Source organism: Talpa occidentalis, unplaced genomic scaffold, assembly GCF_014898055.3.
Source record: "Talpa occidentalis isolate TD23 unplaced genomic scaffold, MPIMG_talOcc4v2.1 talOcc4.2, whole genome shotgun sequence".
Classification (NCBI taxonomy): Eukaryota; Metazoa; Chordata; class Mammalia; order Eulipotyphla; family Talpidae; genus Talpa; species Talpa occidentalis.
Genome location: NW_023602073.1, coordinates 32621212 through 32640224, shown reverse-complemented (window position 1 = coordinate 32640224; position 19013 = coordinate 32621212). Strand labels below are relative to the sequence as shown.

At 45.3% G+C, this 19013-nt stretch overlaps 1 long non-coding RNA gene across 4 annotated transcripts in view; it reads left to right on the top strand.

Annotated features, from left to right (window-relative positions):
- The first annotated feature begins 2753 nt into the window (after window positions 1–2753).
- Window positions 2754–19013, top strand: part of LOC119251993 (uncharacterized) — a 35573-nt gene continuing 19313 nt past the window's right edge. For 2 of the 4 annotated variants that reach the window (XR_008553066.1, XR_008553067.1), the window contains exon 1: window positions 17079–17316. This is a non-coding gene — a long non-coding RNA (uncharacterized LOC119251993). Of the gene's footprint in view, window positions 3146–17078; window positions 17317–19013 lie in introns of those variants that run through there. The other 2 variants (XR_008553068.1, XR_008553069.1) reach the window with 2 other exon arrangements.

Below are 19013 nucleotides of genomic sequence, written 5' to 3'. Positions count from 1 at the left end.
CATTAAAAAAGTGGGCTGCGGTCCTCACTCAAACTTAACTTTAAAGCTCACCCACTTTCCTGACTAGCCTCACAGTGATCATGCTCATGACACTTGGTGTCCCTAACAAAGCTAAATAACTAGTAGTTTTCACTGGGCTTGCAGCTCTGCACACACACAAGCCAGCCCTCCTGCCGAGTCCCTGGCTATCTGCATCACTCCAGCACCTCAGGGCTCCTCTGGCAGGTGTTGCCCTAACAAAAGATTTTGGGCCACATATGGTGGGGGGGAGGGAGGGAAATGACAGAGGACAAAAATAGAAAGACTGGAAAAGAGGTGCCCCAAGACCAGAACCTGACTCACAAGGAGGTGGGGGTTGAGGTGAATAACATGACCATTAACCCAGCTGTAGAGGTCGGGCCCTTAGGCACCAGGGCCTTATCACAAGGCAGGAGACCCAAGCAGGATCAGATGCTACAGGGAGTAGAACACAGCCCTGAGGGGAAAGATACAGAGATTGGGCCCATCCTGGAATCTCCACTCCCCATCCTGGTGTCTCTGGTCCCTTTTGGATTCTGCGTGGTTATCCAAAATCAGCAACCAACTGACGGCTCACAAGGAGTGACACCCCCCCCCCCCGCGCCCCCCGCCACTCCCAAACAGAAGAGGACTGTATCAGTGCAGTCTCTGCACAGGCTGGGGCAGCACTCCCTCTGCCCACCTGTGACTATGCAGGTGCCTCTTTTCACCAACTCTCCCCGCCCCCCCACCCGCAGGGCAGCAGCCTCCTGCCTGCCCATGACCTGTATCTGCCAGAGTTTCTCCTCACTGACCTCCCTCAGCAGGGGCCGCTCTCCTCAAGGCTGCCTGCCTGTGACCCCACAGGCCTCTCTCAGCAAACCTGTCCCTTTCCCTTTCCCTTATAAACCTGTTCTTTAAATATAATTAACTTCTCTGTCTCGTGGAGAAACTCACCTGGGGAACTCGCTGCGTGGCGCTGAAACTGGAGCTCTGGTGAAACCTTTCCCAGAGTGAACCCCAGGACCCCGCAACTCCAAAAACCCCATCATTATCACCCCCTGCTGGGGCTGCTCCCTACAAGAGGGACAGTCGCTGGCAGACTAATTAAGGCTTTTTTTTAATCTGCTTCAGACTTGGGTCTTAGTCTCGGGGAGACGCTACAATAGTGAGCTTTCTGATGAGTTGCTGATTTCGGATAACTGCAGAATCTGGAAGGTGCCAGAGACTCCACAATGGGCTCATCTCCATATCTTTACCTTTGGATGTGCACTCTCATACCTGCTTGGATGATATTCTTTGTAATCTAGGTGTCCCCTGCCCCAAGTATCTTGGTTTCCATGGCTGTGTGGATGGCTATGCTAATCTTGTTATAGGACAGGGAGAGGGGCAGCTCAAAACCCTGCAAACCTGCCTGTTTTAAATGGGTTCTGCCATCCGTCGCATCAACACAAAACATATGAGACTTTAATGGGAATGAACTTTAATAAAACTAGGAAATAATACAGGTAAGGCAAAGAGTCTAGTTTCCAAATGAAGCACCCAAAGTTACCCATCCCCTCGTGGGTAAAACTCAATCCATATGGGAATGGCCCAGAGCAAGGCCCCAAAGCCTGCCACAAGTCTAAAGCATCTTCCAGTGGGGACCCACAGAAAAGGGTCACAAACTACCAGACAAGCCCGGAAGGAAAAGAGCAAAATCAACATCAAGATAAAAGCTGCCATTGTCACCTCCCCACAGGTCTCACCCACATCTGTGTCACCCAGTCCACGACCAAAAGACAAGCGCAGTTTCTTCACGTGTCTCTCGGCTCCATGCGCCTCCTCCAGGTCTCCTGGCTCCATCCTGCTTCCTTCCTTCCTCAGTTTCTTCTGTAGCTTCTCCTCTCCCTGCTCAGCTCCACCCTCCCTTGGGTGGGGTAGGGAACCTCCCCCTTTCCTGGGGACCACCCTGTTACAACCTCGCCTACCCCCACCTCCTGTGTGAGCCAGGCTTCCGGTCTTATGGTGCCTCCTTTTCAGTTTTTTTCTATTCCTGCCCTCCATCACTAAGGTCTTTAGAAATTATGGTGATGTGAGCTAACATTGAGAACAGATTTTCTGGGGTCTCAGGCGTCCCCATGACCTTTAAAGTATTTTGTGCTTCACTCAGTTAACTTTTTAAAGTCACCCCAGGAGGGTCGAGGTGATGCTCCATTGAGTCCACAAGATCCACCTGCTTCCTTTTCTGGCCCCTCCTGGGAAGCGGATATGACTCAGCCTTTGGATTTCGGGAACAGCCAGCGTATCAACATGGCTGGAGAACCGGGCAGATAAGGTAAAGTGGCCACGCTGGCAAACTGCCAGGAGAGGAAAGGTACAATTGTTACAGGGCAGGGAGAGGGGCAGCCCAGACCCCGCAAACCTGCATGTTCTACATAGGTTCTGCCATCCGCCGCATCAATACAAAACATATGAGACTTTAATGGGAAGGAACTTTAATAAAACTAGTAAACAATACAGGAAAGACAAAGAATCTAGTTTCTAAATCAAGCACCCAAAGTTATCCGTCCTCTCGTGGGTAAAACTCCATCCAAATGGGATTGGCCCAGAGCAAGGCCCCAAAGCCTGCCACAAGTCTAAAGCATCTTCCAGGGGGGACCCACAAAAAAGGGTTAGAAACAACCAGACAAGCCCGGAAGGAAAAGAGCAAAATCAAGACAAAAACCACCATTGTCACCTCCCCTCGGGTCTCACCCACATCTGTGTCACCCAGTCCAGGACCAAAAGGCAAGTGCAGTTTCTACAAGTGTCTCTCGGCTCCATGAGCCTCCTCCAGGTCTCCTTCTGGCTCCATCCTGCTTCCTTCCTTCCTCCGTCTCCTCTGCATCCTCTTCTCTCCCTGCTCAGCTCCACCCTCCCTTGGGTGGGGCAGGAAACCTGGAACCTCCCCCTTTCCTGGGGACCACCCTGTTACACAATAACAGGAGAAGAAAGGAAAGCAGCCAATCCCTGCGCCCTCCCCCATCCACAAAACCGGCTCACCCCGCCCTACACAAGGGAGAAAAAAAAAGAACTAGAGATCCAGCAGGAGAGGGAGTGCAAAGGAACTGCGGACTGCAGGTACCGCTCCTCGCAACTGTGGAAACCAGCGGGAACTACCCCCGAGGTGAGCAAAAGGCACCAGGGAATCGCAAGGCAGGGCAGGGACCCCGCGGAGAGACCCGCAAACAGCCTAGGGCAGCCGGGAGCGCGGAAAGCACGGGCGGATGCGGCGGCCCAGGTCCCCGCCCGCGCCCTGGGGCTGTGGGGAGACGTAGGAGCTGGTGCTGGGGTGAGTCTCCGTAGCGGGATTTTGTCATCAAAACTAGTCCTTGTTACGGATGAAAATTAAAGTTTGGTTTTGTTGCAGAAATAAATTCTAGCCTTTTACCCAGGCAAGGCAAGAACAAGTGGTACTTCAGAAATGGTGAAAGTCAGGAGAAGCTTTATTACTCATGTGTGAGGTCTCAGACCTGGGCAGTTCCATAAGGTCTGAGCACCTGTCTAGAGACAAAGGGTTTCTTTTATACACAACCATCTTACACTGACAACAGTGGTTAGCGAGCACAACTATTTGCTGTAAAACTCCTAAACAAAGGGGGAAAGATGGACATTTGGGGACGTCCTTCGAGAGAAAAATCAGCTTGACCAGCTGTCAGACCTTGTTAAACTATAACCTCGTTTAGATAAGCTAAAACTTAGATGGAAAGGTTGCTAAGGAAAGGTTTATCAAGTAAGCAAACTTATTATTTACAATGCATTGGATTATTTATGCACCAGGCCTCAGACCCTTTAGCAGGAAAGATTTATTTGCTTAGCAGTTCCTTTTCTTTTTTTTTAAGATTTATTTTATTTATGCAAGAGCCGGGGTACAGGCCAGATGTGTGGGAGGGTAAGAGGATTGATTCATCAGAGACAGAGAGGGGAACAGAACAGGCAGACTGATGAAACACACTGCTGAGGGGAGCAGCGGGCCAGATAGGAGAAGTCTGCTCGTCATATGGCTTGCTGGAGGCTGAGGCTGGCAGGGATCGAACTAGCACTGCAGAGGCTGTGGATAACTTCACAGCCCTCTGCTCAACCGCCTGTGCCGCCAGGAAGGCCCTGAAGTTCCTTTTCATTTACCCCCCTTTTCTGCCTTTGTTGTTATATCGTAAGGCATCATCCTCCAAGGTGTCCAGCTCAGTATCAATAGGCCGGTAGGGGATGAGGAACAACTGGAGCTTACATATGAAATTTGTAAGCATACATTTACAACAAAGCATGATTGTTTGTGTGAAGTAGCACATTGATACACTCCCTGAGCACAGGCAGGTAAGTGCCATCTGTGTAGCACAGATCTTAAAAGTGGGAGTCAAAGGGTTTGTAGCATTTCCCGCAGAGACACAGGACCTAGTGATATCTTTGGAGGGACAAACCTGGGTCAGAGAGGGTGAGGGGCAAGTGTAGGAGGATACTGGCCAGCAGGCTTATTTTAGCAAACATCTGTAAACAGTTACATCCACACACAGTTTCGGGTAACCTAAGGCAAGAGGGCGTGCCTCCCTATCCCAGTGGTCAGGGGCCACTGTGGCTAGGCCACTGCAAGACAGTCACTACAAGAACAGTAAAAATTACAAGCAAGAGGTCACACATGTAGAAGGTCTTCATGCTTCTGCCCTGCATAGACCGACCAGTTTCCAGAGTGTGGCCAGAGCAGGGCTTGATGTCTAAGGCCGCCTTGATGGGTTGATCCATTTGTAGCCTCAAGCGAAGGGGATTCTCTGGATCAGGGGCTCTTCTGGTTTCACTTTCGAGTGATGCACCCAAGGCGGTGGAACCTGAGACTTTTACAAAGGAAAAAAAAGAGGATGGGTAAGGGTCTGCAAAGGGGAGTGGGAGGGGTCAGCACAGAGATGGGTGGGCGCCAGCTGGCTCTGCTGTTTAACTCCCTTCTCCTTGGCCATCATTCCCCTCTTTAATGCCCTTGTGGGTTTCTCACAGGGCATCACTTATATCAAACAAGGCGGGAATTGCAAGAAATACAGGAAAGACAAACTTGTTAATGCTTATCTAAGAGACCAGTCATTTGTGACTGCGTCATGATCCCCACTCTCTGTTATGACCTTGCATTTCTGCGGGAGAAAGGGGTGTTACATCTTCTGGCTGCTTCCTGCTGAATGGGTTCCTGGTGGTGGGGGTGGGGGGTTACTATGGAAGGCCTGCACTAGCTGGTGCCACAGTTCCCGACATGATGTTAAGGCTTTGATGGTGGTGTGGCAGCAATAAGGTATACAACATATCATAGTCCTAAATGTACATGGGATTATTTTTTTCCTTCCTCAAGATGATGACATTTAGGATACAGCCCTCACTGAAGAGGACAGAGACTAATATAGTTACTGAAACATAATTTTTTTTTTTACCCTCATCCCAATTTTGTAAAATAGTAAACCAAATCTAATTTTAAACAATTTTACCGATATTTGCATACACTCATAGGACAGAATAACCAAGCAGAATGTTGTAGGCTTTGTTGAAAACTCCACAGGGAGTGAGCTTTTTAATATCCAGACCATGCAGGCTTTATATAAGTCAGTCTTACCAGACTTGACCTGAGATTTCCTCACCTTTCATGGAGGTCTGTGGAACCCAGTAAGCAGGTGACAGGCTCTTCTTGGCTCGCTCTTCTCAGCTCAGCTCAAATTTTACTCCCAGAAGAATTTCAATCAAAGCTTTGTAACAAAACATGTTTTTAATTTTCTAGTTTAAGGAGAAATAAATAAAATTTCCTATTGAGATTATGCAAAGATAGACATTGTCCTGAGAAGAACAAATATTGCCTACACATTTTGGTGATAAGAGAAAAGCAAATGTTCCAGTTTGCTCATGAAAAGATGCAAATTGCCACTGCTAAGATCATAGCCCAGTTTAAAAACAAGTTTTCTAGAGATAAAAAAAAAATATATATTAAAGACCAATATTTTTAAAAAGTCATTAAATATTACACAAATCCTCCTCAGTCTACTTTTTCCATATATTAAGTCTCGATCCTCTGTTGGTAATTTTTATAAATCCACTTTTTTTATACGTGTGGTAGGTCTTTTCAGTTCCAAAACACATCTATATTGTCAGTCTTTTTTTGTGAATTTTCTGAAGACAAAGCTCAGCAAGTAACCTTTAGAAACAGCAAAAACTTGAAAATGACCATACCTAAAATTATGGCTTAAGGCAAAAGACAAGAATGTTTGCTCAATTTTGTGAGGTGCACACACACACACACATATATATTTCAGAATAATCAGAATTGTCCAATAATATAATGCCAGAACATTTTAAAAATCTCATATTTTAGAACACTTTAATCAACTTTCTTTTATATATGCTGAAAAGGTATAACTTTCCCCCTCAATGACAATTTTTTTTTCTATGAAATTTTAACATATCTAGATTGGTCCAGTGTAGTTTAGCATTTTCCTACAAGGAGAAATAATTTATTAAGAGTACTAAGACACATCAAATTGTTTTACTAATCAAAAACTTTACTATTTTTGAAATTTGAATTTAAGAAAAATTTTGTCACAGGCTTAATAAATATATACAGATTTCTATAAAACAACACTAAATTACTCAGAGTGATAACTGGTGGGTTTTTTTAAGTAGTTCTATTTTTACAGTGCTCGACAATGCTGACACAACTATATTTTTTAGTTATCCATGTCTGAGGTTAAATGAGAACCAAGATTTTAGATACCCTAGACAGTTTTTTTTCCCCCAAGAACCAGTAAAAGCAGTTTAAGAATACTTGAGTCTTTACTGCAAATGAAAAAGAAATTCAAGTTTGGTTGTTCATAAGTACACTACTGATAATAAACTTAAATATTTTTTTTAAGATTTATTTATTTATTTATACAAGCACAGGGTACAGTCAGAAGCGCGGGAGGGTGAGAGAATTCACCAGAGCCAGAGCGGGGAGCAGAGCAGGCAGAAGGACCGAAGTACACTGCTGAGGGGAGCAGCGGGCAGCAGGAGAGGTCTGCGCGCCATGCAGGAGCCTCCTCCAGTGGCCAGGTAGCAGCCGGGGATCGAACTGGTGCTGCAGAGGCTGCGGCAGCTTTGCAACCCAGTGCTCAACCGCTGCACCACCAGGGAGGCCCTATACTTAAATTTTTTTTTTTTTTAAATATTTATTTATTTATTTATACAAGCCCTGGGTACAGTCAGAAGCGCGGGAGGGTGAGAGAATTCACCAGAGCCAGAGCGGGGAGCAGAGCAGGCAGAAGGACCGAAGTACACTGCTGAGGGGAGTAGCGGGCGGCAGGAGAGGTCTGCGCGCCATGTGGGACCCTCGCCAGGTGGCCGGGGATCGAACCGGCGCTGCAGAGGCTGCGGGCAGCTTCGCAACCCAGCGCTCAACCACTGCGCCACCGGGGAGGCCCTATACTTAAATATTTTTAAAGCAAGTCATTCTGTCACATAGCATTTTTTTTTATAATATTATTTTATTTATGTATTCTAACTTTCAACCAACTACCACAGAATTTTTTTTTTTAAGATTTATTTATTTATTTATTTATACAAGCACTGGGTACAGTCAGAAGTGCGGGAGGGTGACAGAATTCACCAGAGCCAGAGCAGGGAGCAGAGCAGGCAGAAGGACTGAAGCACACTGCTGAGGGGAGCAGCGGGCAGCAGGAGAGGCCCTCCTCTGGTGGCCGGGGAGCTGCAGGGGATCGAACCGGCGCTGCAGAGGCTGCGGGCAGCTTCGCAACCCAGCGCTCAATGCTGCACCACCAGGGAGGCCCGACATAGCATTTTTTAAGATATCTCTCTCAGACCTTTAAGCTTTTTTTCTTCCTATTGCACCATTTTTTCAAAGATAGCCATTTTTTTTGGACATGAAATTTTTCAAGACCTTTAACATATCTGTCTTAAATACATTTCTTAACACACCTTACTTTATTTGCATTTAGAGTTACAACATTCTAGGTTTTAATTTTTAGATTGTAAGACTGTTATGGCAGAAATTCATCTTTGTTTTTGCCCACAGGCCCAGAAGAGACCTTTTTCCAAAGTCTGAGCTCATCCTTCTCTGCTTCCCCCCCAAGCAATTAGGCAACAGAGCATCCATTGTCACAGCAGGGGCACATTCCTACTGTGAAGCAAGCAGAAAGTATAGAAGCAAGAGGCTCCCAAGAGGTCATCTGGTCATCTGGGGCACACAGGTCAGGCGCCTGGCCAGAGAAAGTCCATCAGTCACTCCCTGAAACTTTTAGTTCACAATGAGGCTTATCCCAACATGACTTTTGCTAAGTTACAGGTCAGCCTCACATTTTTCACTTCAAAACATTGTAAGAGCTGTTGTGTGATTTTTCCTTTGTACTGGATAATTCATACATCAACACATTTTTTTAGGTGATGACAATAAAGTTTAGTTTTCCTACAATAAGAAGCAAAAATACACCAAAAGCTCATTAAGCAGTCAACAAATTTTCATTATTAAACTTAGTAGATCCTTAGTTTTATAGGAGAAATATACCACCATTTAAATAATGATAAAAAGAACAGATTTAAGATAGAGATACCAACTGTAGCTTTAGTTTTTCTTAGAATAGGAAGTTTAAAGTTACAAATGAAACAATTTCATATACCAGAGGTTTTTTTTTGCTAGGGCAAGGGAAGGAAAAATCAATTAAGGTGTTTACCAGGGGAACAAAGGTACTTCATTTAAGGGAAGAAGTAGTGGAATAGTCTTTTTAGAAAACAATTTTATCAAAAGAAGTCTGGGTATAAACAAAACCACATTTATCCACATTTATCTCTGTTGACATAGACCAGGTCAATAATTCTTTTTGACTACTCCAAGTTGTTTTTTTCCCCCCAAATAAACACATTTAAACATACAATAGAACTATTAACTCCCAACATTACAAATTTAAGACATGAAATGCTTTCATTAAACCATTACATTTTGAACTAATTTATGTTTACCAAAAATTCTATATCGTGATCTCAACATTTGGGTTCTTTCCTATTAGAATTTATAAAGGCGCCATTTATAATAATTTTCACACAGCAACCCTCCAGAGACAAAAGACACAAAGGCAAAGACACACAGACACAGAGATCTCTTCCATTTAGAATTTTGGTCATTTGCACTCATTTGTAGAGAGAGTTATTTTACCAGTATTTCTGACAAAGCTGACAACAATTATTAATTGACTTTCAAATGTTTCTTTTTAACTAACTCCTTCAGATAAGAAAGCATTTCTCAAGTTGTATTTGTAAGAATGCCCCTTAGGTCCTAAAGAAAGGGGGGCAGAAAATTCCCTATCAGTTTCCTTTTTTTTTATTTTAAGCGTGGTCTTGAGAACCTTCTGTCTGCTCCAATTTCCTCCTATTGTATTCAATGTTGCAGCAGGAAAGGGGGAGCACACAGATGCTTTCCTGGCCTTCATGGCTCAGAGATTTTGACAAGTCCAGTCACGGATCAGCCATATGACTTGTCGACAGAACCACAGGGAAAGCCCAATCTATCTCTGTAGCTACAGCTGTGGAGATTTCATAACACACCCTCTCTCTCTCACACTCACACCGGAGGTTATAACCCTCCCATCGAGTTCCAAGGTTTCTGGAGTTCCAAGGTTCCCAACCAAAACCACATGAGACCCTCGAGGTGTCCCTGAGAGGTGATCAGCCTCTCCTTCCACCATTCTGGTTAGGCCACATGGGAACCAGGGCCCTGGAACCTTGCCTGATCTGATGTTGGCACCAAGTCCTGGCCTCACTCAGCCCTTTGGAAGTTAGGCACCGGATGGCCTCGTGGGGGCTGGGCAGGAACAGCCAAGTCAGAGATCCCGAAAGTCCTCAGCCAAGCACGCTTCCTCTTCCTTGGCTCTCCTTCCCCTCCAGCACCACGTGTCCTCCTAAGCTGATGGCTCAAAGGGCCAAAGTGCTTGTTTTTCCCTGCTGATACCAAACGCAGCCCTCAGTTTCCCTCAGCCAATAAAAGGAAACAGTGAGGAAAAAAGAAAGTGGTTTAATGTGTCAACAAATGAGGAGGGCAGCAGACTCCTGTCTGAAAGACAACTGTCCTGCTCTTTGGCAGACGGCAGGGGGATTTATACAAAGGGAAAAAAAAAATGGAGATGGGCTGGGGTCTGCAAAGGGGAGGGGGAAGGAGTCTGCACCGAGATGGCTGGGCGCCAGCTTGTTTTTCTTCCATAGCTGATGTTTGTTTAACTTTCTCTTCCTTGAAATACAGGAGTGCTCATCTGGGAAACTGGGTTATAAAGATAAATCTGTCAAACAAGGGGGAAATTGCAACAGATGGGGGAAAGACAAACTGTTCATCTTGTTAATGCCCATCAAAGACAAACCTGTCAGGAAATAGGAGAAGACAAATGTGTTAATGCCTGTCTAAGAGACTGGTCATTGGTACCTGTATCACTGTCAGGGAAAGGAAAAATGTTGCAGTGTCCGGAGCCACCTGGAGCATGCGCCATGTTGCACATGTGCTCGATGAATTAGGTTTTCATTTACTGTTTCACCTTCGGAGAAACCCCTGCGTTCTCCTGTAAATCACGCAAGACTGAGAGGCACGATGGGAGGAGCGACCTGCATATAAGAAGGGAACCGAAGGGAACCGAGAGGGGGGGGGGAGAAAGAGAGAGAGAGAGAGAGAATGAATTGCGAGGAGACTGTAAGGAGATACGGCAAGGGTTACTGCGAGAGGAGCCGAGAGAAGGCCAGGGAAGTAAGAAAGTCAGGGAAAAGAAAGATAATGGAAAAGTAGAAAAAGGAAAAATAAAGAAGCAAATGCTAGCGTCAACTTGTCAAGCCCCTCATTTCAATCCTCAGCCCTTCTCTTCCCGTGCCTCCGAATCCCGCGGGCCGGGACAGGTGGCGCCCAGCGCGGGGCACGGAAAAGAACGAAGGAACCGCTGAAGGACCAGCTGTGGTGAGCCGGCAAGTAAAGTAAGGTAGCTGGGATCATGGGCAATTCAATGTCCAAGGGGCGGTTAGTTATTTCCCTGGAAGCTCTCCTAAAACAGTTTGGGGTTCCTCTTAGTAAGAAAAATTCTTAAAAGATTTGTAGAGACCCTTAGTATCACTAGTAAGTGGTTTCTGGAGCAGGATCAGGTCGCTAGTGCCATTTGGAATAAGGCAAGATGGAGGAGAAGCCGACATTCAATTAACAAAGGTCATTCAAGGGTCAACAGAACCATAAGCAGAGTTCCTAGCAAAATTGATGACAGCAGCTGGCCGAATTCTAGGTAACACTGAGGCTTCCCTACCGATAGTTAAATAGCTTGCATTTTGAAAATACTAATAAGTGGTGGTAGGAAGCTATCAGACCCTGGAAAGCTGGGGCTAGTTTGTATGATTATGTGAGACTTTGTTAGGATATTTGTGTATGTAATAATTGTTCATGTCTGGACTGGTGCCCTTGTGCCCTGGTGGGCCAGGGTGAGGTGAAGTATATAATGGCACTTATTTAGCAAACAGTACCTTTGAACAATCTGTTAATATTCAGAATAATAGATTATAGAGTTTGCTGCTGTCTGTCTGTCCCCTCCTTTCTTTTTTGTCCTCCCCAATAATGCAGGAGATGCCACTGTGTTGAGTTGTTCAACAGAGACCTGCGCCCCCTTTGCCTCCTGGGCCCAGAGTGTGGAGAGAGCAGTGGTCGTTCGTCTACCTTCTATTTTAGTCATGTCCGTGGATGTTTCTGCACACCTTTCCCCTGTTCTACCTAGGAGGAGACGTGATTTTAGCATCACTGCAGCTATTGTTGCCGTTTCAATAGCAGTGGCCGCAGCTGCGGCTGCTGCCGCCATTGCTGTCACTCCAACTGCTGTAAATACGGACACTATGGACTATTTAGCTGCCGGTGTTGCTTCTGCGTTGTCAACACAGTAATATATGAATGGACATTTGCAGAATGGACTTTTTGTGCTTGGTCAGCAGACAGCTCTAATGTAAAAAGGGATAGACACACTTTTGTTAATTGCTCACATACCTTGTAACCCTCTGTACAGTTTTATTTGTATTACCCCTGTTACGGGTGAGGGTCTTATTGACTGGCTTAAAGGAACTCCTCTCAGAGTTGCAGGCTTGGGGCAGGGTGGTAGCCTTAGCTCCTGACTGTTTGCGCCTTCAGTGTATGGTTTCTCCGTCGGCTATGGAGGCGAAACAAAGAGCTATTGTGCTATGGCGGTCAGGCAAGTACTTGGCACCATGGTACTTGACCAGGACTCCCCAGTGGCACCTGGATGGGTCACCTTAGTCTTAGAGAACCTGTGAGCCAAAGACGGGTAAAGGCGTAGCCCGTCCAGACCAACCTAAGACAGCGGTCCGGACCAAGTGCGCCGGATTAGTGATGACGGGTAAGGCTGGATATGGGATGCGCCAACCTAAGACAGGCCAGGTGTCTCATTTAAAAGAAAAAAGGGGGAGATGTCCGGAGCCGCCTGGAGCATGCGCCATGTTGCACATGTGCTCGATGAATTAGGTTTTGATTTACTGTTTCGCCTTCGGAGAAACCCCTGCGTTCTCCTGTAAATCACGCGAGACTGAGAGGCACGATGGGAGGAGCGACCGGGGTATAAGAAGGGGGGGGAGAGAGAGAGAGAGAGAGAGAGAGAGAGAGAGAGAGAGAGAGAGAGAGAGAGAGAGAGAGAGAGAGAGAGAGAGAGAGAGAGAGAGAGAGAGAGAGAGAGAGAGGGAGAGAGAGAGAGAGAGAGAGAGAGAGAGAGAGAGAGAGAGAGAGAGATGAATTGCGAGGAGACTGTAAGGAGATACGGCAAGGGTTACTGCGAGAGGAGCAGAGAGAAGGCCAGGGAAGTAAGACAGTCAGGGAAAAGAAAGATAATGGAAAAGTAAGAAAAGGATAAAGGAAAAATAAAGAAGCAAATGCTAGCGTCAACTTGTCAAGCCCCTCATTTCAATCCTCAGCCCTTCTCTTCCCGTGCCTCCGAATCCCGCGGGCCGGGACATTGCAGAAATAAATTCTAGCCTTTTACCCAAGCAAAGGAAGAACAAGCTGTACTTCAGGAATGGTGAGGTCAGGAGAAGCTTTATTACTTGTGCTTGAGGTCTCAGACCTGGGCAGTCCCTTAAGGTCCGAGCACCTGTCTAGAGACAATGATAACAGCAGTGAGCAAGCACAACTATTTGCTGTAAAAGTCCTACACAAAAGGGGAAAGATGGACATTCGGGTATGTCCTTTGAGAGATAAATCAGCTTGGCCTTAGGGGCCTCCCTGGTAGTGCAAGGGGTTAAGCACCGCACTATGAAGCAATTCGCAGCCTCTGCAATCCCGGGTTGACCAAGGAGCTACCCACATGGCACAGCAGACCTCTTCTGACTCACCTGTTGCTCCTCTCAGCAGTGTACTTAGGTCCATCTGACTGTTCTGTTCTCCACTCTGTCTCTGTTGAATCCTCTCACCCCGCCCCCCCATCTCTGGCCTGTACCCCAGCTCTTGCATAAATAAATAAATCTTTAAAAAAAATCAGCTTGGCCAGCTATCTGACCTTGTTACAATGTAACCTCATTTAGATAAGCTAAAACTTAGATGGAAAGGTCCCTAAGGAAAGGTTTATCAAAAAAGCAAACTTGTTATTTATAATGGCATTTGCATTATTTACTGCACTAGGCCTAAGACCCTTTAGCAGGAAAGATTTATTTGCTTAGCAGTTCCTTTTCAGGTTTCACCTAAGTACACTGATGCTAAACTTAAATATTTCTATAGCAAGTCATTTGACCACATAACATTTTTTTCAGATACCTCTCTCAGACCTTCAACACTTTCTTTTGCCTTCCTATTTTTATACCATTTCTTTTTAAAGCTAGCCATTCTATTTTGACACTCAGTGTTTCCCAATATCCACAACATAGCCATTTCAAATACATTCCTTAACACAACTCACTTTATTTACATTTAGAGTTATGATGATGTTGTTTTGGATTTGGAGTGCAGCGTCCTTGGGTTCACTCTAGGAAAGGTTTCACCAGAGTTCCTCTTTCAGAGGCCGGCGGCAAGTTTCCTGGGTGAGTTTCTCCAGCCGGCAGAGACATTAGTTTTATTTAAAGAGCAGGTTTATTAGCAAAGGGGACAGAAGAGTAAAAGACACTTGCATAGACACAAGCGGGCAGGAAGAGCTGTCCCCAAAGGGGCAGGTTTGCTGAGAGAGGCCTGCGTGGTTGCAGGCGGGTGGCCTTGAGGAGAGCTGCCTCTGCTGAGGGAGGTCAGTGAGAAGTCCCAGCAGGTACAGGTCACAGGCAGGCAGGAGGCTGCTGCTATGTGGAGGGAGAGATTTGGTGGAAGGAAGCACCTGAATAGTCACAGGTGGGCAGAGGGAATGCTGCCCTTTTGTGGGGGTAGCATAAGGTTTTATCCTCTTCAGGGAGGGGCTCACCCTTGTGGATGGATAGTTTGTGCTCTTTACACTCCCTATAGCAGTCTCATAGTTTCTGGTGTTGTGCCTCCTGATCTGGGCATTGATGCCTAAGGGTCTTGCTTTCTATAACTGGGTTAATGGTTTACGCTAATCCCCTCTACCCCTACCTCCTTGTGCTCATTAGGTTCTTTTTTTTTTTTTTTAAGATTTATTCATGCTTACAAGAACTAGGGTACAGGCCAGAGGCATGGGAGGATGAGAGGATTCACAAGACAGAGTAGGGAGCAGAAAGGCAGACAGACTGAAAACACTGTTGAAGAGAGTAGCAGGCAAGACAGGACAGGTCTGCCACGCCATGTAGGTATTTCCTGGTCAGCCAGGAATCAAACCCACACTGCAGAGACTGTGGACACTGCTACTTTTTTTTTTTCCTTTCACATCTTTATTTTTTTTAATTCAAATTTTATTTTTATATTCCCCATCCAATTACAACCCCCTTATTTTGACCTCAAGCCCTCCTTTCCCCACCCCCCCCCCATAGAATGTCTCTGGTTCATAGTTGTTTGTTGATTTTGATATTTTCTTTCTTTTTTTCTTTTTTTTAATTACCATTCTAGTTCTAACTTTATTTTTATTTTTTAAAGAGTTATTTATTTATAAAAGCACTGGGTACAGTCAGAAGCGTGGGAGGGTGAAAGAATTCACCAGAGTCAGAGCGGGGAGCAGAACAGGCAGGCTGACGAAGAAATACACAGCTGAGGGGAGCAGCGGGCTTGGCAGGAGAGGTCTGACGCGCCATGTGGGACCCTCGCCTGTGGCTGGGGATCGAACTGGTGCTGCAGAGGCTGCGGGCAGCTTCACAGCCCAGCGCTCAACCGCTGTGCCACTAGAGGAGGCCCAATATTTTCTTTCTTATAGTTATTCTTTTTCCTGGTCCCTTATTTAAGTTTTCTAGATTCTTGCTATGAGTGAGACCATTGGGTATTTTTCTTTTTCTTTCTGGCTTATTTCGCTGAGCATGATCCCTTCCAGCTCCATCCATGTTGCTGCAAATTGCATGTATTTATCTTTTTTGAATGCTGAGTAATATTCCATGGTGTATATGTACCATATCTTCTTGATCCAGTCATCTATTTTTGGGCATTTGGGTTGTTTCCAAAGCTTAGCTATTGTAAATAGTGCTGCTATAAACATAGGGGAGCAGGTGCTCTTTGGAATTGATATTTGTGTGTCCTTTGGGTAAATACCTAGGAATGGAATTGCTGGATCATATGGGAGCTCTGTCTTTCCTAGGTTGGGGAATCTCCACACAGCTCTCCATAGTGGTTGGACCAGTTTGCACTCCCACCAGCAGTGCAGGAGAGTTCTGTTTTCTTTACATCCTCGCTAACATTTGTTGTTGCTAGTTTTTTTAATATGTGCCGTTCTCACTGGTGTGAGATGATATCTTGCTAGAGACCAGCTCCAGCTAGAAGGTGTGTCAGGGGCCTCAGAGAGGAGAGGACAGCGTCGGCCAAGTTTTCTCTCGGAGGACTGAGGGGAAGTGGAACTAGGTAGAAGTGAAGAAGACACAGACACCCTCTCTGGTGCAAGTATCTCCTACTGAGGGTCTCAGCAGGTCTTTATACCTTAAGGCGAGCGGTGAGATTACATCAGCGTAAGCATTGAAGCAGAGCAAAGACAATCATTACATATTTTCTCATGAATATACAAAGACCCTCTTGATCTCATACTACAAAAGGACACTTCTTTAATCTGATTAAGAAAATCAACAGGGACAATTACTCTCCTAGGTACAACTCTTTTTCTAACATAATCAATTGTCTAAGACAGTACAATGTTCAGTAACAATCAATCATCCTGTCAAGCTTTCCTAATTTCAGAGTGGACATGAAAGTCCATTGTTATGCTATATTACTAAAATCAACCCATTCTCTAGTACTCAATTCATCTAGCCTATTATCAATTACTTCAAAGTGATCTAAAACAACTCATCAAATCTATGTAAGTTCTACTGAAGTCTAACTCTTAACTAGAAATTCCTAACCTCCACACACCCTGCAAACTGTTGGCCTTTCGCATACACCAGGAGATGTATTGTTTGGTAAACAGGTACCCCCAGGTTAGGCTAAGGTTTCCAAGCACAGCTGGTTCAGGGCAGCTTGTTCTCCATAGTTCTCAGGGCCGAAACATTTCTTTCCTAACTATATCTTTAACAATTTTTACTTCTTTTGTGATAGTTCATGCGTAAGAACAGTAAGCCAATTGTCACCTGGGTCCGAATTAGGTTTTCACATGCCAGTTAATAACTAACTTACTTCTGCACTAACCAAGAACAAAGAGGAGAGCATTAGCAGGCGTTGCCATGGAGACTCCCTAGTTCAGGTCTTCTTTGGGAAGTGCAAGAACTTCCTTCTTCTGGGAAGTGCAACTTTCCCTCTTCAGGGGAGCACAGGGACTCCCCTCTTCTCAGGAGTCTCCCCCAATGCCTGAACCATGTTAAGAGACAGCATGGGAGGCGCAGCCTGCCTGCCACAGAGCTGGGCTCCGCAAGAGCAGCCTCAGCGAGTCCTCTGCTCCCAGCCAAGGACTGGAACGCTGAGTTGGCTTCAGGTGGCGGCTCCTTTTATCCGCCCCCCCCCCCCCCCCACGCCCTTAGGCCCTGGCACCGTCTCCTGTATCAGTCTTTCCCGCTCAGCGTGTGCCTCAGCCTCTTTCACTCACAGCGCTCGCAGCCATCTTCATGTTTTCAATTTTACTTGTAAGCGTCATATGTTCCTTACACCTACAAACAGCCAAAGGGCAGCCGGTGAGCTGGGGAGAAAAAGCGGGCGCGGGAAGCACCGGCGGGTGCGGCTGCCCAGGTCCCCGCCCGCGCCCTGGGGCTGTGGGGAGACGCGGAGCCGGCGCTGGGGTGAGTCTCCGGAGCGGGGTTCACCCCTGGTGGACCCAACTCCTGGTCAGGGCGCGCAGCCCGTGCCCGCGGGGACAGACAGCAGCGCCCCCATCCCGGGTCAGGGGTGGGACAGGCCCGGCCGGTCTGGTCCTGGCCGCGGGGTCGGTGCCAACCGCAGGTCTCGTCCAGGCTCAGCAGGAGTGAGATGCCCGCACAGCTGTTAGGGCGGAGGGATGGCGATTTAGGGAGTTTACAGTAAATAGAGCTTGATGTATTTGTTCCCGTGGGGGCAACTTGCTCTCTAGATTCCCGCTTTTTGTTTAATAAGTTGTGTTTTAAGGAGTCTGTTGGCTCTTTTAACTGTAGCTGGTCTTGTAGGGCTACAAGGGACGCCAGCACATGTTTAATATAGTTTGTAGCAGGAAAGAGTTACGGGCTTTGGAGATGTAACCAGGTCCATTATCAGCTTTTATTTGTGATGGGATTCCCATGCCGCAATGGCAGTGAGTTTTTAACATGCTTCACAGTTTACCCTGTTTGGGCCGAGGCTTGAATTAATGCAGAATAGTTGTCTTTAGAGACATGAATGTAAGGTTCTATTAGTCAAATATAACGTTTGACAACTTGGGCTCCTGTATTATTTCTACCTTTTGTAGCAGTGGCTAGAAGAGCCTGTGGGCTGTTATTTTGGAATTTGGTTATGATGTCCTGTCCCAACAGAGGAACAGGAAGGAAGACTCATTTAATGTGTTATGAATTTTATCAGTATATCCAGATTGACTCAATTTGTTTTTTTAAAAAAGGAAAACCCTTTTATCGGCTGTCTTAGGAGTCCTTTTAGGACAAAAACTTTAATTTTTTAGAATTTTTGGTATCAAGGAAGTTGTCATAGGATTCACAGATTTACAGATTTTTATAAAATACTTAATTACTCAGTGATAAGGATTTTAAAGAACAGAGCTATTTCTTTGACAAGGGTTAGCAGTGCTGATAGGAAAAGAGTTTTTCTCATAGCCTGAGGGTAAAAAAGCACCAAGATTTTAGATTACGTAAACAGTCCTTAATTTGTTATCAAAAATAGTGAGAACAGTTTAAGAATACTTGAGTCCTTATTACAGATGAAAATTAAGGTTTGGTTTTACATAAGTACACTACTGATACCAAACTTAAATATTTCTATAGCAAGTCATTTGCGCACCTAACATTTTTTTCAGATACCTCTGTCAGACCTTCAACACTTTCTTTTGCCTTCCTATTTTTATACCATTTCTTTTTAAAGCTAGCCATTTTATTTTGACACCAATGTTTCCAAATACCCTCAACATATCCATTTCAAATACATTCCTTAACACAACTCACTTTATTTACATTTACAGTTAGGACATCCTGTTTTTAATTTTTAGATTGTAACACATTGTAAGAGCTGTTATGCTATCATTCCTTTGTACTGGATAACTCATTCATAAACACACGTTTTAATAGGTTTTTTTTTTAGGTGAGATGCATTAAATTTTAGTTTTCTTATAATAAGAAGCAAAAAGTAAACCTGCAAGCTCAATGATTTTAGAGAAAGTGATTTTAATTATTTAACAAATTCTCATTGTTAAACTTAGTAGAACCTTAGTTTTATATGAAATTTGTCCACTATTTTTTAAAAATTTTTATTCATACAAGCACTGGGTACAGTCAGAAGCATGGGAGGGTGAGAGAATTCA